The sequence below is a fragment of the Macaca thibetana genome, chromosome 13, assembly GCF_024542745.1.
Source record: "Macaca thibetana thibetana isolate TM-01 chromosome 13, ASM2454274v1, whole genome shotgun sequence".
In the NCBI taxonomy this organism is placed as follows: domain Eukaryota; kingdom Metazoa; phylum Chordata; class Mammalia; order Primates; family Cercopithecidae; genus Macaca; species Macaca thibetana.
In genome coordinates this window covers 67,663,045-67,687,135 of record NC_065590.1, presented here as the reverse complement: position 1 = coordinate 67,687,135, position 24,091 = coordinate 67,663,045, and the positions used below count along the sequence as shown (strand labels likewise).

At 41.9% G+C, this 24,091-nt stretch overlaps 1 long non-coding RNA gene across 3 annotated transcripts in view; it reads left to right on the top strand.

The window, feature by feature from the left end:
• The window catches only part of LOC126933578 (uncharacterized), a 215,138-nt gene that overhangs the window by 73,498 nt on the left and 117,549 nt on the right, over positions 1 to 24,091 (top strand). For all 3 annotated transcript variants that reach the window (XR_007718671.1, XR_007718672.1, XR_007718673.1), the window contains exons 6-7: positions 3,642 to 3,769; positions 5,818 to 5,945. This is a non-coding gene — a long non-coding RNA (uncharacterized LOC126933578). The remainder of the gene's footprint in view (positions 1 to 3,641; positions 3,770 to 5,817; positions 5,946 to 24,091) is intronic.

Genomic DNA, 24,091 nt, shown 5'->3' with positions numbered 1-24,091 from the left:
AAATCTGTTACTCTCCCTTTCTTTTATTAAGGCTCTTGTTTGGAGAAGGGATTGAACTAGACGTGGGCATGTCTTAAAAATGCTTACGAATCTCAAGCCTAGTATAACGTAAACACTCAGAAAACACTTTATTGTTTACAACATAGTAGGACTCATCCTGTCGTGGGGAGCTATGGCAGTGGCCTTGAAAAGAGTGGGTATTAGTACACAAATGTTCAGAATGTCCCACAGTGCTACGTAGTGCCCAGTTCATGGATGAGGTGCCACTCTGCTGGGACAGGCTTCATCTGTTTATTTCAAATGTATAAATGTTGGGTGTTCTCTTGGCCTTAAAAGGGGTTAGATGTACACAGGGCATTTATATTGTCATGAAATCAGTCTGAGAATGTTGGATGGGGGCATTAATGTATGAAATCAGGGAAATGGCTTTTCCCTCATCCCCTTCATTTCCAAGAATATCTTTCCGAGATATTCTCTATTGTTCTGCCCAGCGCAGTTAGGTCTTACTTAGTTTGCCTTATAAGGCCATTTTAGCATTTCAAGAGCTCTCCCCATAGGAAGCTTTTCCTGCTGTTCTGCCAGCGTTGCCTTCTGCTTAATTTTAGTCCATTATGTCTGTAAAGACAGGGAAGGTTTTGTGGGGCAAAAGGCCCAATCATCGTGGGAAGAATGAGTCATTCCAAGAGCAGTGAGATGGGCTGGAAGGAGAAGGCAGTGAAGGGGCAGGAAGTTGTGGGTGGAATGGGTTATTGAGAACAGCATCAAAACAGTCTGTCTTCTCTCTCCATTACTCCCACTAGGGGGTGCCCAGCATCCCAGAATAATCACTATTATTAGGAAGTTGAGGTGTGATGTGTCATCTCCTAATAGAAGGGCACTGGTTTCTCTCCCGGGGTTTCCTATGTCTCTGCCCTGAGTTGAGAAGAGATCTCTTTGTGTGTATGTGTAGGTGTGTGTGCGTGTTTGTGTGTATGTGCAGGTGTGTGTGCGTGTTTGTGTGTATGTGTAGGTGTGTGTGCGTGTTTGTGTGTATGTGTAGGTGTGTGTGCGTGTTTGTGTGTATGTGTAGGTGTGTGTGCGTGTTTGTGTGTATGTGCTTGTGTGTGTGCGTGTTTGTGTGTATGTGCTTGTGTGTGTGCGTGTTTGTGTGTATGTGTAGGTGTGTGTGCGTGTTTGTGTGTATGTGTAGGTGTGTGTGCGTGTTTGTGTGTATGTGTAGGTGTGTGTGCGTGTTTGTGTGTATGTGCTTGTGTGTGTGGGGGTTAGAATCAGTAAGTGCACAAACACCTCTTAAGCATTCATTTAAAGATTCTCAATTCATGGAAATCCTTAGGGATACACTGAGTTCTCCAGGACCCAGTTGACTTGATCTTGAAGTCAGTGGCTGGAGTAGTTGTGGGCCAGAAACATCCTCCTCAGCCCAGGAGAAGTGGCAGCTGATGTATTTTAATCACTGGGAGTCAAGAAGTTGTAGGGATAAGAAATGAGTGCAGCTGAGGGATCAGCTGGAGGTCAGGGATAGAGGAAAAACTGAGGGTGTGTGAGATTCTGAAGTAGAGTGGTGAACAGGTATGGGATGGATGTCAGGGAGACGTGAGGGTATCTGAGGGTTTCCAAACATCCAGGCCTTCAGAACCGCCACAGCAAAACTTGCAGTTCTGAATCGTTTTGTGGAAAGAACATAGAACCTGGATCTTGGAAGTCATGAATTGAAATTTCAGTTCAAGCATTCTGTAGCCATGAGACCTGGGGGAACTGGGGTAAGTTATTTCACATCTTTGATCTTCAATTCTCTCATCTTCAGAAGGAGACTAATGATACAAGGGTTAAGTGAGAATTTAAAAAATAATCCATATGATGTACTACATAAATAGAATTTTCTTTCTTTCCCTTTCTCCTACTTGGAAATGGCTGAGAGCAGAGATGCAGTTCTTGCATCCCATGACCACAGAGTTCTAGGACTACAGTCTTGGGCAAGAGGTTCCACCTTGGCTGCTGGAGTTTTCAGCAATGAAGAACTTCAGTGAGTGTTCAGGGCATGCCTGGAGGACCCTGGTCCTTCTGTTTGGACCAGCGCTCCAAATTTGCAGGCCTTTGGGCCATAATTTAGAACCTATTTCTAAATTTTTGAAGGTCTTCCATCTAGCCCTGAGGCCTTTAGTCTCAGAGAACTAAATTGTCTTACCCAGGGTCGGTCATACAGACTGCCAAAGCCTGGCCTGGAATCCAGGTGCAATTTTCATCTGTGTTACCAGTTCCTCTGTAGTAACCTGACAGTGACTCACAATTCCTTACAGCACAGTGTTTCAAAGTCTGAGCCACAGACCACCTGTACTAGTAGCAGCAGGTGGGCTTGATAAAAATGCAGATTCCTGGCTCCCTGCCAGCCCTGTGCGATCAGATTCTGTAAAGTTTCAAAGTAATGATTTACAAATTTCCCAGACCTGGGTTATACTTTTATACAGAAACATAATGCCTGAATCTGACAGAGTGCTTTTTCGTGGAGGAAAGTTAGGACTCTTGGGCAGACTTCTTGTTGCTTTCATACTCTACAGGTGTTCCTGACCCTGGTATTTATACAGCCATCTCTGCCCTACCTACTTCCTTCCTTCCCCTGGAACTTCCTGAAGTGGTTGGGAACAATTGCTGTGGAGGTCACAGGAGACCATTTCTGTGAATGCCAGATGTGCTGGTGCAATTTGAAAAGGTCAATTTGATTGACATCTGAGCCACAGTGTTAACCCAAGGCAGCAGCCCTGTAACTGCTAGCTCTCAACAGTGGTGGCATCTGCAGCCTTGAGCAAAGAGACTGTTATAAACTGATGGAGGGGAAGCTTTAGTTCCTGTTTCTGGGGGATCGAGTGGCACCAGGACAAAGGCTGATCACTAGTTGCGACTTCCTTTGTATTTACAATAGTGTTTGCTGTTCGTTTAGCTGTGTTTAGACTAAAGGTGGGGGCAACAATGACCCCTTTCTCTAAAGCTGTGAACTCTGACCCCTCAGTCTAGAGAGAGATGGACTCTGGACATGTGGACAGGCTCTACGAGATTCTTCCTGACAAGGGCTGTATGAGCTGGCTTTTCAGAAGGAACTTGTTCATGATGGTGGATCACTATTCAGAGAGACACACTCTTTCTCAAAGCAATGACAGGGGCAGCAGGGACCACATTAAGTTTTGATAGGGTCCTGCAGCTGTTGGGGCAAAAGGGTCTGCCTTGGCCTCTGGGGGTCTCTGCACTGCAGAACTGCAGCGGATGTACAGGGATTGCTGGGGGCTGCAGAAGGATTTTGCAATATGCATTCATGTTAGCTTCAGAGTCCCCAAAATGAGCATGAAAATGCTGTCAGAAAGGCAGTTATTGCTACCTGAAGTCCCTGTTGGAGCAAAGTGCAAATTAAATACTGGTAAAAGAAAACAAAGCTGATCACTGTTATATAGCAAACGTCACTGTCCTGTGTACCTATCTGGTCTACGGGCTGACTCCAGGAGGTGGGAGGTGCGACTGCATGGAGCCATGTTCGGCCTCCTACCTGCAAGGCCGGCCACATCTCTGAATGGGGAGCTGGTGAGAAAGAGCTCTCCTTGATAAAACATCATTGTTGCCCTTCCCAATCTAGTCTTTCCTTTTCTGTTTTCTAGGAACAAGAGGATTTATCTGACTCAACTGGAGATGGCTCCCTTCCCTAATTTATTGTTGCATCCTGAAGCTTCCCCCATGCTGAGCTCAGTGTGAACAAACAGCGCGGGAGGATGTAACCACTGCAGAGGTACAAGTTCACCGAGGCAGAGCTGCCCCTCGACGGGGCCGGAGGCAAAGACAAACCCCAACCTCTTTCTTGTCATTCATTGAATTTTGCTGAACCTGGAAAGGAAATAAATTCCAAAGGCAGGAAGTGACCCAGAGACCATAACAATATGTGAAAAGCTTAACCGGTGCTTCCGCCCCTTTGTTTCAAACTATTCTAATCTGTGTCCCAGGAAGCCTAGCCCATTGCCAGATGGAGATCTGTTTTCAGATGCCTCTTGGCATGTGCCATTCCCGGCTGGTGACATTTGCACATTTCAGAAGGCAAACCTGTCCCAATGTCTTCAAACTTCCAGAGAGGTGTAGCACCAGGAAAGTCCTTGGGTCTCTGGCTGACAGCACCAACCAGCTGATTTGCTTCATCTGCAGCTGAACTGCTGCTGGACTCCAGCCTAGAACACTAGCACACCGGGTCTGTTCTTGAAGATTTGCAGATTCTGAAATCAAAATGCCCTGTGTTGCCAGAAAAGGCTGGCTCCCTTGCCTGCTTCATAATCCCTTCTCACTAGGCTTTCCTAAAGAAACTCGATGAGTCAGGAAGGAAGAAAACATGTCTGAGGGAGATCTGGAGGTGGGCCGTTCTCTCTCATTGCTTCTGAAAATTCCCTTCTGTTTTGCAATGTGGGTAATGTTTAGGGATTTGCTTTTACTTTTTCTCTGTTTCTTCCTCTGTCAGCTCTCACTTTGAAAGACCCTTCATTTACGACTCACAAAATTAGCTCTGCAATCGCGGGAGGCTCTCTGATGGGGAATTAGTCACTTTTGCAAAAAAGTTTAGACTTTACTTTTATCCCCAGGAGCAGGGCAAGAAATTGTTCCCGCCCTGCTCTCAGAAGGAACTAACACTCAACTGCTCTGCTCTGGCTTGGGGGCCTGTACTTTTCCTAGGCTTTTAATTTTTACTATGCATCTTCCATCAGCCTTACTACTGAAGGCTGTATGCCAGCTGACGTCTATGCACAGCAAGGTGGCTTCTGGGACACCTGCTTCAAACAGGTATCCAGCTAACTGCTCCCCACCAAACCCCGCCGGGTAATTGGAAAGGAACTTGGAGTTGAGTGAATAATGTGCCTCTTTCAAAATATTAGGTAGATCAAAGTGTAAAGAATCCAATATATTTGTTGACAACTGGTTTATAGAAAAGCCCCGGCAAGAAAGAAGGGGGCAGTTCAGCATCAGGCTGGTGAAAATGAGGTCATGGGTAGGGTACCACTGTACGGCATTTGGGCATCAGACCTCTGTCCTACAGTGCAAAGTCACGCTGTGCCACCGTCTAAAATTGTGTTCTGTTTATTATGAAAGAGGTTTTCAAAAAGTGTTTTGATAAGCTTGGATGTATCCCTGGAAAGGGAATATGGTCTCCATTACAAGACAGGAGCTTAATATCAGAGACAGGTTGTATCAATGTATGTAGCTGCTAGTAAATAGTAGATAAAAGAAGCTTCAGAAAGGTGGTGGGAGGAAGTCTTTTGTTGTTGTTAGGAAGGAACAATCTTGCAGGGATGTGAGAGATTTTTCTCTTGCTTTCTCCTTTCCTCTGCCTATGGAAAATCAACCAGGAGAAAGCTAGAAACACGAGACAGAGAGAAGTAATTTCTCCAACTGTTGACACCAGTCAAACAAGATAAATAGTTCATATTCTGATGATGATGACAACAGTTATGATGAGGAGATATTGACCCAGAGGAAGAAAACAAAGGCTTTTGATTTCAAGCTGTGTGTAAGCCCCAAATAACTGTTGTCAGAGTCACTTTTATGATCTAAGGGACTTTTGGCCACAATTATAAGAATTTAGGGTGAGTGAAATAAATATAATTGGTCAGATAAATCAGAATTAGATTAAGACATGATTGAAAATGTTTAACCATTAGTGAGAAGTATACCAAATTATACGTATTTTCGTGCTGCTTTTACTCTTGATCTAATTATCTGTCAAAAAGTAGCATAGTTAAGAACTGTATTCTGATTTAAATATAATACAAAGCAAAATATTTTGTTATGCTCTCTTAGGCATATGTTTGAGATGTCTGGCCACTGGAGGTCGTCTCGTCTACTATGTTCACCACAGATAAAGAATGAAAAGAGAATACACAACCTTGTGATTGCTAGCAGTGAAAGCTCAGAGTTGTGACATAACAGTAAGTGTTATATTCTGCATAACCTTAGGTTTAACAAAGGTTGTTACTAGACACTTAAAGAACATGCTTATATTTTGCACATGAGAAAATGGAATTAAAAATGGGAAAAGAATAGAGTCATGACTCCCAAACTGTGTCCTAAGCACCCAAGACTTTGCAGCAAACTTAGAGGGGGGCTGTGGCACATTTTAAATATCAAGGAAGTACAGTGGCACTTGACATCTCTTGGATATCAACTGAACTATTAGCTCAAGGTAGTTCATTGTTCCAACATTAGATTGTGCTACATTTCTTTCAAAAATGTCCTGTCTTTGGGAAGCTGAGTTTTCAGCAGTTGTAAAATGCAAGTCCCCAGAGAAAATCAGTGTGGAATAGGAGGTGAAGGCACGTGTGTCCACATGGGTTCCAAGATTTGAGAAGATATTTGGTGCCCAATTGGCATATGCAACCCTTTTTCTTTTTTTTGGACGGAGTCTCACTCTGTTGCCAGGTTGGAGTTCAGTGGTGCGATCTCAGCTCCCTGCAACCTCTGCCTCCTGGGGTCAAGCAATTCTCCTGCCTCAGCCTCCCGAGTAGCTAGCACTACAGGTGCGTGCCACCACACCCAGCTAATTTTTGTATTTTTAGTAGAGACAGGGTTTCACTATGTTGGCCAGGATGGTCTCAATCTCTTGACCTCAGGCATACACATCCTTTTAAAAGTAACTGAGTATTTAAGAATGAAATAAATTTTTTTCTTTCGATTTATGTGTATTATTTTTTTCAAACAACTAAGTTGTTGGGACCTAACTACTGGATAAATGAAATGTTGAGTAAGTATTTCCTTTTGCCTAGGGACTCTGTGAAAAAATTACAGGGATACTAAAATGCTGTGACATGAGACAGTTTGGGAACTCTGAATTAGAGCAATACAAAGGTAGATTTTAATGGTTCAGGCTCGTTGGTCAGAATTAAAAAGTGGTTAGATCCTCCTCTTCCCACACCAGCCAGGACACTGCTCCCAGAATTTTTCCCTGTTCCCATGTGAAATAAGCAATCTTAGTGTGAATTTTTAAATTAATACAACCATTTGGTAGACTACTGAAAGTTATATGACACAAAGCTTCTCAAAATATCTCCAATGTAGAACTTTTCTTTTTCTTTTTAATTTTTTAATCTGTCATGGACTAGATGATGGTTAATTTGATGCATCAACTTATCTGGACTACAGTGCCCAGATATTTGGTCAAATATTATTCCGAATATTTCTGTGAAGGTGGTTTTTGGATGAGATTCATGTTTAAATCAGTAGACTTTGAGTAAAGCTGATTATGATTCATATTGTGGATGGGCCTCATCTAATCAGTTGAAGGGCTTAAGAGAACAGAGACTGACCTCCTCTGAGCAAGAAGGAATTCTGTCAGTAGTCTGCCTTTGGACTCTGCATCTCTTCCCTAAATCTCCAGCCTGCTGGTCTACCCCATCCTATTTCTTTGGATTTTGGTTCCACAATTACATGAGCCAATTCCTTAAAATAAATCCCTATCTATACATATACACACACACATATCCTGTTGGCTCTGTTTCTCTGGAGAATCCTAATACAGACTGATGCTTTTAAAAAATGTGATAAAAATGAACTTCTAGGAAAAGAATCATATGCTTAAATATTTTAGAAATGTCAAATTGTTATAAAAGTTTCTAAATGCTTGCTTCCATTTTCTATATTTAGCTTTAGCTTGTCTATGATTGGTAATAAAGGGTTTGTGGAACACACTTTGAGTAGCACTGATCTCATAAAAATGGAAATATATTCATATACCTATCTATATTTATATCTATGTACATCCATTTATTTACTTTTAACTTGAAACTAATTCTAAATTGATAGAAAAGTTGCAAAACTAGTACAGAGTATTCCCATATCTCGCTTTCCTCAAGTTCCCCAGTTTTAATATCTGTATAACTATAGTATAATTTCCCAACTAAGAAACTTAACATTAGTATAATATTACTAACTAAACAAAAATCCTGCATTAATCTGTTCTCACATTGCTATAAAGAACTACCTGAGACTAGGCATAAAGAAAAGAGGTTTAATTGACTCACAGTTCTGCAGGCTGTATAGGAAGCGTGGCTGGCAAGGCCTCAGGAAACTTACAATCATGTCAGAAGGGAAAGGGGAAGCAGGCACGTCTTACATGACTGGAGAAGCGGGGAAGAAAGAGCAAAGGGGGAGGTGCTACACACTTTTAAACAACCAGATCTTGTGAGAACTCACTCACTATTATGAGAATGGCAAGGGAGAAGTCTGTCTCCATGATCTAATCACCCTTCCACAAGGCTCCTCCTCCAATGTCGGGATTACAATTCAACATGAGATTTGGGTGAGGACTCAAATCCAAGCCATATCATTCCATCCCTGTCACTCCCAAATCTCATGTCTTTCTCACATTTCAAAACACAATCATCCCTTCTCAACAGTCCCCCCAAATCTTAACTCATTTCAGCATTAAGTCAAAAGTCCACAGCCCAAAGTCTCATCTGAGACAAGGCAAGTCCTTTTTGCCCATGAGCTTGTAAAATAAAAAAACAAGTTAGTTACTTCCAAGATACAATGGGGGTATAGGCATTGGGTAAACACACCCATTCCAAAAGAACTCAGCCAAAACAAAGGGGCTACAGGCCCTATGCAAGTCCAAAACCCAGCAGGGCAGTTATTAAATCTTAAAACTCCAAAATGATCTCCTTTGACTGCATGTCTCATATCCATGCCACACTGATACAGGGGGTGAGCTCCCAAGGGTGAGCTTCCAAGGCCTTGGGCAGCTCCACCCCTGTGGCTCTGCAGGCTACAGCCCCTTTGTCTGCTTTCATGGTCTGGCATTGAGTGCTTGTGGGTTTTCCAGGCACATGGTGCAAGCTGTTGGTAGATCTACCGTTCTGAGATCTGGAGGACAATGACCTTCTTTTCACAGCTCCAGTAGGCAGTTCCCCAGTGGGGACTCTGTATCGGGGCTCCAACCCTATATTTCCCCCCTGAACTGCTCTAGTAGAGATTCTTCATGAGGGTTCTGCCCCTGTAACAGACTTCTGCCTGGACATCCAGGTGTTTCCATACATCCTCTGAAATCTAGGCAGAGGCTTCCAAGCCTCAACTCTCACCCTCTGTGCACCCGCAGGTTTAACACCACATGAAAGCCGCCTAGGCTTATGGCTTGTACCTTCTGGAGCAGTGGCCGGAGACATATCTGGGGCCCTTTTAGCCATGGCTGGAGCTGGAGTGGCTGGGACACATGGAGCAGTGTCCCAAGGTTGCTCAGGGTTTGAGCAACTTTGCTCAACCAAGGTTGCTCTAACTTTTCTGGGCTAGGCCCAGAAAACCATTCTTCCCTCCTAGACCTCTGGGCCTGTTATGGGAGGGGCTGCCACAAAGGTCTCTGAAATGCCTTCTAGGCATTTTCCCCATTGTTGTGGCTGTTAACATTTGGCTCCTCTTTACTTATGCAAATTTCTGCAGCTGGCTTGAATTCCTACCAAGAAAAAGTGGGTTTTTCTTTTCCACCACATGGCTGGGCTGCAAATTTTCCAAACTTTTATGCTCTGCTTCCCTTTTAAATATAAATTCCACCAACTTCTTCGCTAATGTGTAACAAAAGTGTCCTTTGCTCCAATTCCCAATAAGTTCCTCATCTGCATCTGAGACCACCTCAGCCAAGACTTTATTGTTCATATCACTATCAGCATTTCAGTCACAACAATTCAACAAGTCTCTAGGAAGTTCCAAACTTTCCCTCTTCTTCCAGTCTTCATCTGAGCCCTCCAAACTGTTCCAACCTCTGCCCATTACCCAGTTCCAAAATCAATTCCACATTTTCAGGTATCTTTATAGCAATATCCCACTCTTGGTACCATTTTTCTGTATTAGTCCATTCTTGCGTTGCTATAAAGAACTACCTGAGACTGGGTAAAGAAGCTTAATTGACTCACAGTTCTGCAGGCTGTATAGGAAGCATGGCTGTTGAGGCTTTGAGAAACCTTCAATCATGGCAGAAGGTGAAGGGGAAGGAGGCACATCTTACATGGCTGGAGAAGGAGGAAGAGAGAACAAAATGGGGAGTGCTACAAACTTTTAAACAACCAGATCTTGTGAGCACTCATTCACTATCATAAGAACTGCAAGGGGGAAGTCTGCCTCCATTGATCCAGTTACCTCCCACCAAGCCCCTCCTCCAACACTGGGGATTACAATCCAATGTGAGATTTGGGTGAGGACATAAATCCAAATCAGATCAGGCCATATTCAGATTTCACCAGATATGTCTTAAATAGTGAAGTCACAGCTCTAGGGTGTGCAAATTTGGTAGGCACTGGGCGAGAAGATTGTTGCAGAATGAGTTGAACCACTGGTTTGTTTTATTTGTAGATCAGCTAGCTGAGAACTAGAAATGTTTGTCAGTAATTGTGAACTGTTCTGTAGAAGAAAATATAAATCATCAACCTCAATTAAAAACATCTCACACATATTGATTGAGCCAATACCATAGCTACTAAGCATGCCTGTTATTACTGCCAGAAATAACAAATTATTTTGTATCTGGACACATTACTCCCTTAATGACAGACTGTATAGAAAAGTGATGCTTGGACATGTATCTGAAATATCATGCATTTTTGGCCAAGTCACTCTTTCTCATCTCTTCTGTGCAGTTTGAGCTTCCACAGGTTGAACCCAGCTGTGGCTTTTTGGGCCCTTTCTGTAATGACTATGCAGATTTCTATCATGTACCTATAACACTTTACTGCTATAACTGGTGTGGGTGCCTGCTAAACTATGAGGAACTCATGGGCCTGGCTCTGTCTTATTTGCCCTGGTATCGCAGTGCCTGGCATAATGCCTTAGGCATAGCAGGCAGGAGCACATGCTCAATGAAGAAATGAATGAATACATTTAACATATGGTAAGTTCACATTTTTTTTTTTCCTACTTGATCTCGTTGGGAAAAGAGCCTATAACTTAAAATTATTCCAGTGCATAAAACAATGTTGGGTGTATATTAAAGAGGAAAAGCTTTCAAGGGCTTTGTGTTTGAGAAACAGGCTTTGAATGCCAGGTGTGACTTAACAGCTGAATGAAGACTATCACTTTTACAAATAGCATACATGTATGGGTGCTGACTCACTTTATTCAGTAGACACAACGTACTCCTTAGGTAATTTGATCCATCTCAGTAAAATCTGCTTTCTACCCAGACTGAAGGGTTGTGGTTAGTTATCATTATTATTCAGCATTGCTATAGTTTGTGTTTTCAAAGTACTGTGTTCCCCATTTTTAATGAGCTAGGCAGATGATAGGTAATGAAAGGGGGTTTTAGCCAGTCTCACATGTGGCTGGTGTTCAATCAATTTTTGATGACTGCTTAATCACTGAGGTTAATTGGGGACGGGCTGATGTAAACTCATGGGAAGAAAGGCTGTCCGACTTTTCCATGGATGGAGGAAGTGTGGGAGTGGAGAGAGGAGAAGCTGGGAAAGACTATGAAGGTGGGAGAGGGAAGAAGTAGGAATTCCTTCTGATGGGAGTAGAGCAGGCTTCTGAGTCTCTGACCCACTTCGGCAATCCTCAGGGCCCTCTGGGGTTACATTCACATCATGTTCATTTGCGCTGTGAAGGAGTAGATTCTTTGGGGTTGGAGCTACTAATTCCTAAGAACAAGTTGTTTAGGGACTACTTTTACAAGTTTTGTGGTCAATTTTTTTAGCATTCTACGAATGCTTTTCATATCACTGATTCTAAACCTGAAAAAACAAAACAAAACAAAACAAAAACCATGCCAAAACAAATTTTGGATGTCAGAGCTGAATAATGATTTATTCTCGTAGGAGGTATTGCAATTAGCGACAAGAAAACTGTTGATCCTAAGAGTTCCTAGTGGCAGGACAGACTGAATATACAGTTGAGATATGGAGAGAGGAATAATTTAACTTTTCTTCCTCGGAAAATCTATCTCCTCCTTGAAGCCCTGCTCAGTGGCTTGCTCTGGCCCTGTCAACTGAGAGATGAGAAATGTTTTGAGTGTGGGGATTGGGAGTGAGTGTTGTCAGCTTAAAAGAGAATAATGTATTAGGTTTGTGTTAAGTGCTCCGTAAACCCTTCCCACCCCCTTTTACAAATTGTCAGATGATATTTGTATATTTTGATATTATTGGGCAATGACCACAAATATTTGTCTGGAACACAACTTGGAGAGAAGAAAAGTTGCAAAGATAAAAATATAAGCCCTTGCCAGCCATTGGGTTGGCTGGGGAAGTGTGGAAAGGCTCAGGGAAATGTCGTGCCGTACACTCTAATTCCTACTTCATCATGGACCTGGCAGGCCCGGCTTGCCTGGGGACATACCTGAAGGACAGTGGAGAGGTAAATTCAGCAGCCTGGAGCTCCCAGCAGAGCGGCAAAGCAGATTTCTCTCCTCCTGGGTAGAGGCTTAAATCCAGTTGCTATAGAGTGTTTTGAGGATTAAATGGGCTAATGTCTGCAAAAGCAACCTACACAGAGCCTGGCACCCAGAAGATGCTCAAACAAAGTAGATTTTCTTCCTTGCTGTGACTTCACAAGGGATTGTGGGTGTCTCAGGACACTGTGTCTCAGAGAGTGGCTTTTTGCCATGTGGGCATTCTACCTTTTGGAAGACACTGGAAACTTGGACCAAAACCAACTCTAAGTTCTTCCATTCCGGTTGAGATGAGCCCCAGCTAGAGATGCACCTCACAGAATGAGGAAACTGCATCTGCAGAATAGAATGGCGTGGGGAAGTAATTTTGTGTCCTTGAATAAGGAAACATGGTTCATATCATTTCCTCAGAGAGTGGCTGGTCTGGATTTCAACTCAGAAGAGGCCTATGGGAACCCACATGGGGATGCTGCAGTTTCTCTTTTGAGCAGAGACCTTATCTCTGAGATATCCAAGCTAGGATTTCTTTAGTGATACCTTACCAACTTCTCACAAATACTTCACTTGGAACCCTCAACCCGGGAGCACCAAGGAGCCTTTGACCCCAGCTGCTTCACTCTCCATCAGTATTTGCATAATGTCAACAGAATTCTCACCATTTGTGACCACCTTGTGACCAGGCAATTCTACCTGCCTCATGTCCCTGGCCAAAAGGCTAGTCCCCTTTGTCATCTATTCTTTTTCAGTTCCTTGCCCATCTACTGCGCTGTCACTCTCTCATTATGTTTTCATATTTAATCTCTCCTCAACTGGATTCTGTTTGCCAGATTTAAAGTATACACAAGGCTCCCACTGCGGGTGGGGTGGGGGGAGTGGAAATAACTCTATCCCAACCCTACCTTCCCCTCAAGGTTTCATATTCTCTTCTCCCCTTTACAGAGACTTCTAGAGAGAACATCTATACTTGTTGACTCTTTTTACTTCCTGCTCACTCCTTAGGTCACTGCCAGGCTGGCTCCTACCTCATCAGCTTGACAAACAGCTTGTGCCAGGGTCACTCACCTTCCTTCACATCTCGGCAGTGGTCAACACTATTGACTGTCCCTCCTCCTTGAAACACTGTCTTTTTCTGTCTTCAGTGATGCAAGGCTCTTCTGGTTACCTTCATCTTCTCTGACTGCTCATTTTCTATCTCTCTTGCAGTCTTATCCTACGCTTCCTGGGTCATTACATATTAAAATACTCAAGGCCCAGTCCTAGTTAGTCTTGTCTTTTTGTGTTTGTTTGTTCTGATACGGAGTCTGGGTCTGTCACCCAGGCTGCAGTGCAGGCTCACTGCAATCTCCGCCTCCTGGGTTCAAGCGATTCTCCTGCCTCAGCCTTACTGAGTAGCTGGAATTACAGGTGCATGCCACCACGCCTAGCTAATTTTTATATTTTTAGCAGAGACGGGGTTTCACCATATTGGCTAGGCTGTTCTCAAACTCCTGACCTCAAGTGATCTGCCTGCCTCGGCCTCCCAAAGTGTTGGGATTATAGGCGTGAGCCACTGCACTTGGCCGTCTTCTCTTCTTATTCTGTACTTTATTCGTGGCAAAATGTTTCTCCAGCCCAGGTCTCTTCTTTGAGCTTTAGATTCGTGTATCCAATTTCCTACCTAAAACTTTCATTTGGAAGTTTCACATGCATCTAAAACACAACATAGCCAAAACCAACTCTTGATTCTTCCCAAATCTTTTGCTGTTCCCTATGTCACTGAAGGGTGTCACCAGCATTGTTAAGCAGGCCAGAACTTGGAGTCACCATGACCTTTCCCTCTGCCTTACCCTTCACATTCAATTTTGCCTCCTAAACCTCTTTGTATCTGTACTTTTTTCCCTACTTCCACTCCCACTATCCTAGTCTAAGCTACCCTCACCTCTTCCTGGATAACCTTAAAAGCCTCTTTATTGGTCTGTCTGCCACCATTTTGACCTCCACCTCCCACAGTGTATCCTGAGTGAGTTCTTCATCTGATTTTCATGTCTGCCCTGAGATGTTTAAAATGTTTGCATGCCTTCCCATTATTTTAGGATGCAACATTTCTTAACATGACCATAGGCCCTGTGCCTAGCCAGCTTTGCATCAAATCATGCTCTGCTTTGCTCTCTTTGCTCCAACCACTGTGGCCTTCTTTCAGTTCTTTTTACCTGCCACGCTTCCTCTCACCAATTGCTCTTTGCCCAGAATGCACTTACTTCTGTAAGTTTCACCCTTTCTTCAAATCTCAGCTCAGTATGGCTTCCTCAGGGCTGTCTTCCTTGACCTCTCTGACCAAGGCAAATCTCTACCATAAGGCCCTGGGTACTTCTTCAGATGCTGATCACAACTGTCATTTTTTGGTTGAAATATATTGTCCACTGAGTATAGACTCCATTAGGGCAGGAACTGTGCCTGGTTTCCAGGGCTTAGAACCAGCACAGTGCCCAGTGCATAGTAGGTGCTCAGTAAATGCATTTGTTGAATGGATGAACAAATAAATACATCAATAAATACAGACTTTTGTTTTCTGTCATTCCTTTGGCTCCTTCTTCACCGTACCCTTTGTCCAGGCATCGGGACTTCAAATCATGGATTTCGTTTATACGTCCAGTGCCACCACTGGACCTGCTTCCTATTATGGGTAATGAAACGTATGAGATGCGAGAAGCTTTTGGACACTTCCTTTGTAATATATTTTGCTCTCCTGCAATAATTTTGTTATCATCAGCGTTCTATTCAGGAGTACAGGATTAGGTACTAAGACAGTACCACCTGAGGAAGGGTGCTCCTTGACTCAGAACAATAGGATAATGAAATTGGAGGGAACTTTTGGTAATCATTTAGTCTAATTTCTCAAGCAAGGAAGAGATTCTTTATGTACTACTTCTGACAGATGATAATAGTTAATGTTTATTGAGCATAGGCCAGTTATTGTCTTAAGGATATTGATACAGATGAATCAATTTAATCCTTAGTAACCATATGGACAAATACAGTTACTATCATGCCCTTTTTATAGCTGACAAAATGGTGGAATGCCTCATCTAAGGCCATGCCTTGTCTAAGTCAGAAGCATAGCCAAGGTGCAAGCCCAGGCAGTTTGACAGAGCCAGAGATTTTCACTGCCATGCTATGCTATGCTATGCTATGCTATGCTATGCTATGCTATGCTATGCTATGCTATGCTATGCTATGCTATGCTATGCTATGCTACTTCTGTAGTTAGCCAACGTTTAGGTAAACACTTCCAGGGATGGAAACCCACTCGATGGTGAGCTGAGTACTTAGGCTAAAATTGTCTCCTGTAACTTCAAGTCATTTTCCCTAGTTTCAGCCTCTAAAACTATATAAAATAGCCTGCTCCAATGTCCATAGGACAGTTATTAAAATAGGACAGTTATTAAAATACTTTCAAATTCTAAGAGTAGTTTTTCTGTTCATAAAAATAACATATATTCATTGTAGAAAATTTGGAAAATCCAGAAAAGTATAAAGAAGATAAGAATCCTTGATAAACTGGGAGAAAATAAGTGTTAATTGCCAAGAGTCTATTAGCTTTTTGCTATAATTTTTAACATTCATATTTCATTAATGGCCCATATAAAATCTGTGGCTAACCAAAACACCTAGTTCTCTGTCAGATGACCTTCCATCAAGCCAGATTTTGTCTCTATATAAAATTCTCTCTTTCTTTTTTTTTTTTTTTTTTTGAGACAGAGTCTCACAGGCTGAGTGGTCTTCAAATCATGGATTTGGTTTATACATCCTGATACAAAGACAGAGTCTTACAGTCTTACAGGCTGGAGTGCAGTGGTGCAATCTTGGCTCATTGTAACCTTCATCCCCCAGGTTCAAGCAATTCTCCTGCCTCCTGAGTAGCTGGGACTACAGGTGTGTACCACTATGCCTGGCTAATTTTTTATATTTTTAGTAGAGATGGGGTTTTGCCATGTTGGCCAGGCTGGTCTCGAACTCTTCGCCTCAAGTGATCTGCCTGCCTCGGCCTCCCTGCTGGATTTACAGGTGTGCACCACTGTGACCAACCATCAAATTCTTAATGTAAAATTTTACACGTATCCCTTTTAAACGATACTTGTTTGTTTTGATTCTTCTGTCTTACTGAAACCTTTTCTAATCCAGATTCTGCTATCTAACATTAGCCTTCCAGTTTCCAAGATACTAGGTGATCTTGATAACAGGGCTTTTCAAACCTTTACCCCAGGCATTGCTAAAATGCTAAGCCCTGTGACACATATTAGGAACCTCCCTGTAGGTTCACATGGGTCTATTCATCAGCCATTAATTTGGCTGCTGAAGAAAATACAAATCTGTATAACTGCATTTTCACTGAGCACATATATATATTTTCACCTTTCTGTGATGATTTCATGACTTAATGAAATATGTCACTAAAATTGGGTATGTTTCGTCTATGGAATTTCTCAACTTTACTGGTATAGTAAGTCTTTTTTAAAAATAGGGTATCATTTTCTTAGTGAGCCTGGGCTGACTCTGAATAATCACTTCTTAATTTCTAAGTATTCACAAATCATCATCTAAATATTAATACTTCATTCTAGAACTTTCCTGGAAATCATGCTAATCTGTTACTTCAGACTCTTCACTGCAGTTGAAATAGCTATGTGCAGACATACTGGCCCTGACTCACATTTAATGGGGCTGAAGAAATGATCCCGTGGGTATATATTGTCTTATTCTTTCTCCTTCAAGAGATCAGCTTCCTGTCAACATACAGGAAACTGGAAAGCTGCAGTCTAATAATATAGCCACTGACAGGAAGATTGTTGTTTAGATTGCCTTTCCAGATTTCTCAATTGAATAATGCTGGTGAAGGATGACTGCTTATTTTATTTATGACTTTGGATCAACTACAAGGATATCTGACTTTACATAGTAGATGTGCTGCTTCAATGTTGCATATAAATTACTTTTTTTGTAAGTCAAATTCAACCTAAAATATACTGCTCTGGGAGTTTACTTTTAAGGCCATCTTGTGGTGAGACATTTTATAAAGTGAAGAATTTAGTGATTTATCTGTTTGCTTGGATTTTTAAGATCAAGTTTGCTTAAAGCAAGGTGAAATTATACTATTTCTTTATTTTTAGAGAAAGTAGCCTAGTATTATCTTTTGTGAATGTCACCCTTAGCAAACAGGACTGGGAAGATCTTGGCCAGGCGCCTGCAAATGGGTAAAAACCAGAGCCTCCACCCTAAGCCACATTCTCACCTCGCAATTCTCTGATGCACTCCTGCCGATGAAAGACTGCTTTTTTGATTTCCCTAATTGATATTTTTTTCATTTTTCAATGTCCTCAATCAATAACTGAAAAAGAATTCTATTTACTCATCTTCTCTAAGAGTCCTCCTGTCACTCAGCTGTCAGAGGCAGGGCTGGTGGCTCATTGATGAGGCTTCAGTTATACTTTATGTGTTCTTCCCTTCCTTGGATTGGAGCTATGTGAAGGCCGGAACCTCAGCTTGTTCACCTCTGTATCTCCATTAAACTAGCCCGAGCCTTCTGTGAAATGGGTTCTCACTACATATTCATAGACTCAAAGCTGCCCCAAACTTGAGCTGGAACCAACTGCAGGTGATATGATGGGCTCACTCCAACTCTACCAAGGGGACTGCAAAAGTGTGGCATGTGTCTTAGTCTGTTGGTGCTGCTATAACAAAATACCATAGACTGGGTGGCTTATAAACAACAGAAACTTATCTCTCACAGTTCTGGAGGCTGGGAAGTCCAAACTCTTCCTTGGTGCCAGCAGAGTCGGTGTCTCGTGAGGGCTCACCTTTTGTTCATAGATGGTGCTGTTTTGCCGTGTCCTCACATGGTGGAAGGGGGATGGCAGCTCTCTCAGGCCTCATTTCTTTTTTTTGTTTGTTTGTTTTTTTGAGACAGAGTCTTACTCTGTCACCAGGCTGGAGTGCAGTGGCACGATCTCGGCTCACTACAACCTCCGCCTCCCGGGTTCCATCGATTCTCCTGCCTCAGCCTCCCGAGTAGCTGGGATTATAGGTGCACACCACCATGCCCGACTAATTTTTTTGTATTTTTAGTAGAGACAGGGTTCCACCATGTTAGTTAGGATGGTCTTGATCTCTTGACCTCATGATCCGCCCACCTCAGTCTCCCAAAATGCTGTGATTACAGGCATGAGCCACCGTGCCCAGCCTCAGGCCTTATTTCTAAGGAGACTACTCCCATTCACAAAGGCTCTGCCCTCATGATCTAATTACCATGAAAAGGCCTCATCTCCAAATACTATCACATTGGTGATTACATCTTGACATATGAATTTTAGGGGGACACAAACATTCAGATCATAGCAGATTGGTTTTCTGGTTCCTAAGATTCCCCTCCCCCCAGAACTTCTGCAACATTCTTTGAGGATCACTGGCCCTTAACAAAGATTTCTTTCTTGAGCTATTTGTGTGTGTGTGTGTGTGTGTGTGTGTGTGTGTGTGTGTATGCTGTGTATTTTATTTATATATATAAATAGCCTTCCTAAGTTTCATGTTTAATAAGTCTCCAGGTGCGGTACTGAGCCTTAACTCTAACTTCAATCCCTCACCCTAATCCTAACCCCTAACTCTAATCCTGACCCTGATCCTAACCCTAACTCTGAAATCCCAGAGTCTAGGAAAGTTTCCCTATTCACATTCAACCTTCAATAAATGTCTGCTTTTCATTATGAATATTACCATGATCCTGACATAATTAAGATAACCAGAAACCAAGGCAGACACATATTTTGTGTATGTTGTGTTGTGCAATGAGAATTATACTGTAGTTTAGAATGAGCAGCCTTTGGCCCTGAAAGAGTCAGAATAATAAAATACCTTCAGTATAAATTTCAGTGTTTAGTACTCAACTGACTATCTTATGGCAGCGACAGTCTATAAAGAGGAACTCAGCTAACCTTATCAATTAATTGGAGTAGTCAATTGATCAACACTAACACCACACCATTTGCAAACGAAGTGTGTTTACTCTAAGGCTTGTTCTCTTTCTAAAGGTTTCCATCCTCTCGTGATCCTGATTTCATAGGATAATTTTATAGACAGCTTAAAAACCAAATAAATGAATCTTTAGTATAATCACAACCGCTTAAAACTCCCTTCTGCATAATAACTCAGCTACATAATTTGATGGGCTCCGTGCAAAATGAAAAATGTGGTGTAATCCTTATAAAGAATTCAAGATGGTGACAGCAGATATTAAACCAAGTGTGGGGCCCTTCTCTCCATGGGATCTTCTGAGCACAGTTTGCACATCCATGACGTTGGCCCTGCTTAATTACAGGTGAGAGAGCCGAGGTCCAGGAAGGCACAGCAAATTGCCGCCATTGCACAGCTGATGAGTCCTAGAGACACAGCTGAAAACCTGGTTCCTGGACCCCCCCGGCCCACTGCTCTCTCCTGTCTCAGGCTTTTCCCACTTCCTGGAGTCACCATGGGGAGGCAGCGGGGGTATATCCCCAGTGCTATGAACTGGACATTGTCTGCTTAATACATTTCTTTAGCTGTTTCAACCCTCAGCCTGATTTCTTTCCTAAACCCACACCTGAGCTTGTTTGCATGCAGCTTCTCCTCATTGTCAGCCTGTCCTCTTCCACTGGGTTTCTTGGAGACTCTGGGGAGAGGATTTGCAAGGTGCTGGTGGAAAGAAAGCTAATTAGGGACATTATGCAGATTGGATTCCTCTCCTTGGCTCTCAGTAGCAATATATTTTTTCCCACTGAGTTTCTCCTCTCTTCCCAAATCCCAACATACACTAATTCCTAAGGGCAAGCCTAAATGTCTCTGGTAAAACAGCCTAGGGACAGGCTTCTGAATAGGTTGAATACTATTAAAGAAATTCCATTTTGAGAATTTCTCAAATAAAAAATTCATTACTTTAATTCCTGGGAAATCAGTGTCCCAATCTCCTGCACCACCTTAATTCACCCCCATCTTGAATTAACCATGTCTGTTGTGTGCCAGAATTCCGTGGACTTGAGGATTTGATAAAGAATTCTATTTCCTTCCTTCTCCCCAGAGTCTGGAGGAATTTAGACCCTTTTATTGTGCTAGAGTCCCCAAAGCTGCAGACATTGCATTAACTTCAGAATGTGGCAGCGTTTCTTTGAACAGAAAATGTTCAGAGACATTTTCTACTCAAATGTCCCTTTGGGTAGAAAATGTTGCTGCTGTGAGCTTGCTGTCTATGCTGGCCCAGCCTCACATCTAGCCTACAGGCTGGATTTTGAGCTTATTAATAAAATTCGAAGAAGCCCAAAGAAACCCTTGATTCAATGAAAATAAGAATAGCGAGTTTTAAAACAAAAAATGGGAAAAATGGAAAGAAATTCACATAGTCCCCCACAGCAAATGAAGAAACAATCAGTAAAACCGTTTACAGTCCTCCTTCCCCCCAAACTTTTAGAATGGACTCAAAGCCCAACCCCAAGCCCAAGTCATTGACACAATATTGGTTTCACACTGTCAACAGGCAACATTCCTGAGAGTTCTTTCTTCTGACCATAAGCACTCTGGGGACACACCCAGCAAATGAAAGCCACAGTAGAGGGTAGATGAAATAAAGATACAAACAAAGGCATAGATAGGCTTCAATAATGATACAAAACAAGCTGCTAAGGACCAAATGCAAAATACTGATGCACTTGCTGCAGCAATGAGCAGCCAAAAGAAAGGATCATGTCAGTTAACCAAGGAGGGCTTCCTGCAGGAGGCATTGTTCTAAGCACAGTTTTGAAGGTGATCTGAGAGAAGGGAACTGCCAAGGGAAAAGGAAGGAGGGCAATCCGTCTGGGATTATCTAGTCAACAAACTCTGCTTTTTCTCTTAATGACTCTATTTCATCCGTCGCACATATTTTTACTGTGGTTTAAATAATTCAGGCCACTCTGTCTGCGTAGATGTGATATCTCAAGAATCCTTGCTTGGCTTTGCAGGTGTTTATAGTTTCACTAAAAAGTGCCTCATTTTTTTAAACATAGAGTGTGAAAGTACAATGTGAAGATTTAATTCTGGATAAAAATGCCAAGATGTGGACTACGCTGCCTCCTTCTAGTAATTACTCATTTCTGACAAAAAAGTAGGAGGCTTAATTTACCTCTAGGGCAATTTAAAAACACTATTGCCAGTTAATTCACTCCCAACCCCGTTCCCCAGACAGGTTTGTTTTTCCTTTCTTCTCTCAGTCCTTGTTTTAAAAGTTGCATGTCTTTTCTGATTCATGGCTGTGTAGGCATTTAGTTAAAGTTAGTCTGGATAAAGTTAACACTTTCCTCTAAAGATAAGTATGTTTTGTCTTTCTGGGAATATGATACTTAGAGAAGAGCTGTAGATTACATTCTATAAATGTGGACAAATTACATATGCATTCTACGCATGTCTCTATCAGTACCTTCCCCACTGCTAAGTGAAAGACTTTCTGTATCTGTTAAAGTGGGAATTTAGATCCCATTCATGGGATTATAAATCGTTAAGCTTCATGGATCCGGTGGAAAAAATGGTGGGTGGGGGAACCTCCTGTTGCTTCATAGAACACGATGGCTCCATATCATTTTACTAAGAGGGTTTAAAAGTTAGTTTCAAACAGCTGTCAGAATGATTCCCCCCTTTCTTAAGGCACTCGTTAGAAAATAAAAACAGATATAATTAACAAACAAACAAACCTATCTGCCTGCTGTTCTGACTTGTTATAATAAGTGTTATTTCTACTTACAAACACTATCCTGTCAGCATCATGCTGTTTATTTAATAAGACTTCTGCATTGGGGGAGAAGAAAAGGTTTGCATTAAAATTAAGTCTTTACTTGTCTCTATTCTGTTCTTGCTCATCTGCATTCAGATCCAATTTGCTTCGAGGTTGAAAGGAACTAAAGTGTCTAAACCATCTCCCAGAGGGAGAGGAGGGACCTTTCTGTTCTTAGAGTTGGATGAAGGATGGGGCTGCCATGAGTCTTGGACAGACACCCTCATTTCCTTGCTATTGGGCCTAGATGACCCCTGTAGCCAGCAGAGTAGGCGAAAACCCCTTCTGCTTCCTAGGGTTAGTTTTCCAGGTGAATGACGATGTTTATCCTCTTGATAAGTTCCAGAGGCTTATGTGAGTGGACAGATCTACAGAGGACTTTGGCTTCAGAGCTTGTCTGTGGGTTTGGTAAGAATGGCAAACTGAATGACAATAATTGGGGAGTTGCTGAGGTGGCAAATACAGCAGCAAAGATAATGCTCTGTGATCAAAATGTTAGGGGCTTATGGTTTTTCTTCTTTGGATTCTTAAAATTCGTTTTTTTTAATTCTGGAAAACTTTGAACATATACAAAAGAAGGCAAAATAAAAATAACGAACTCTCCCTGGATGTGGTGCCTCACGCCGTTAATCCTAGCACTTTGGGAGGCTGAGGCAGGTGGATCACCTGAGGCCAGGAGTTCAAGACCAGCCTGGCCAACATGATGAAACCCCATCTCTACTAAAAATACAAATATTAGCCTGGCATGATGGCACATGCCTGTAATCCCAGCTTACTCAGGAGGCTGAGGCATGAGAATCGCTTGAACCCGGGAAGCAGAGGTAGCAGTGAGCCAAGATGACGCCACTGCACTCCAGCCTGGGCGCTAGAGCGAGACTCCGTCTCAAAAACAAATCAAAACTATCATGCCATCACTCATTTTCAGTAATTATTTTCTGATACCTTGTTAACCTACATCCCTTGTTAACCTATATCCCTACTAATTTCTCCCTCCTGTATTATTTTTGAAGCAAATTCAAGACATCATATCATTTAATCTATAAATATTTTAGTTTGTATTTCTAAAAATATAAGACTTCTTTTTAAAAATATGAACACAATATCACAAATACACTTAAAAGTAATTAATAATTAATTTCTTAATATAATCAAATATGCTGTGTTTAAATTTTCAGTTGTCTCATAAACAAATTTTTAAAATAGTTTGATCATGATTCAAGTCCTACAATATAACTGGTTGATATGTTTAATAAGTCTCTCTTTGCACCTTTTCAAAATAAAGTGTTTATTTTGGAATAATTGTAGATTTACAGAAAAGTTGCAGACGTAGTACAGAGAGTTCCTGTGTACTTTTCACCCAGTTCCCCTTATATTAGCATCTTCCATAATTACTGCATACTTGTCAAAACTTAGGTAATCATTGGCACATTACTATTAACTAACCTATAGCCTTTATTCAGATTTCACTAGTTTTTCCCTTGATGCCATTTTTTTTTTCTGTTCCAGGGTCTAATTCAGGAGACCATGATACATTTATTAATAGTCATCATGATGCCTTAGACTCTTCTGATTTGTGCGTTAGTCAGTCTTGTTTTTCATGACCGTGACAATTTTGAAGAGTTCTGGTCAGATATTTTGTAGAAAGTCCCTCAATTTGGATTTGTCTGATATTCTCTTATGATTAGGCTAAGGTTATGGGTTTTGGGGAAGAATACCACTGATTCTTCTCATGGAATAAAGTTTCCTTTTCATGGCCTTATATCCTGGGGGTACAGAGTACATATCAATATGACTTTAAGTCTCTTTAATCCACCTCTCTAGCTCTATCTCTTTCTTTTTCTTTTTTCCTATGGCAAGTTACTTTCCGAGTCACTCGGGATTTTTTGGTTGATAAAAGAAAAACTTGGCTG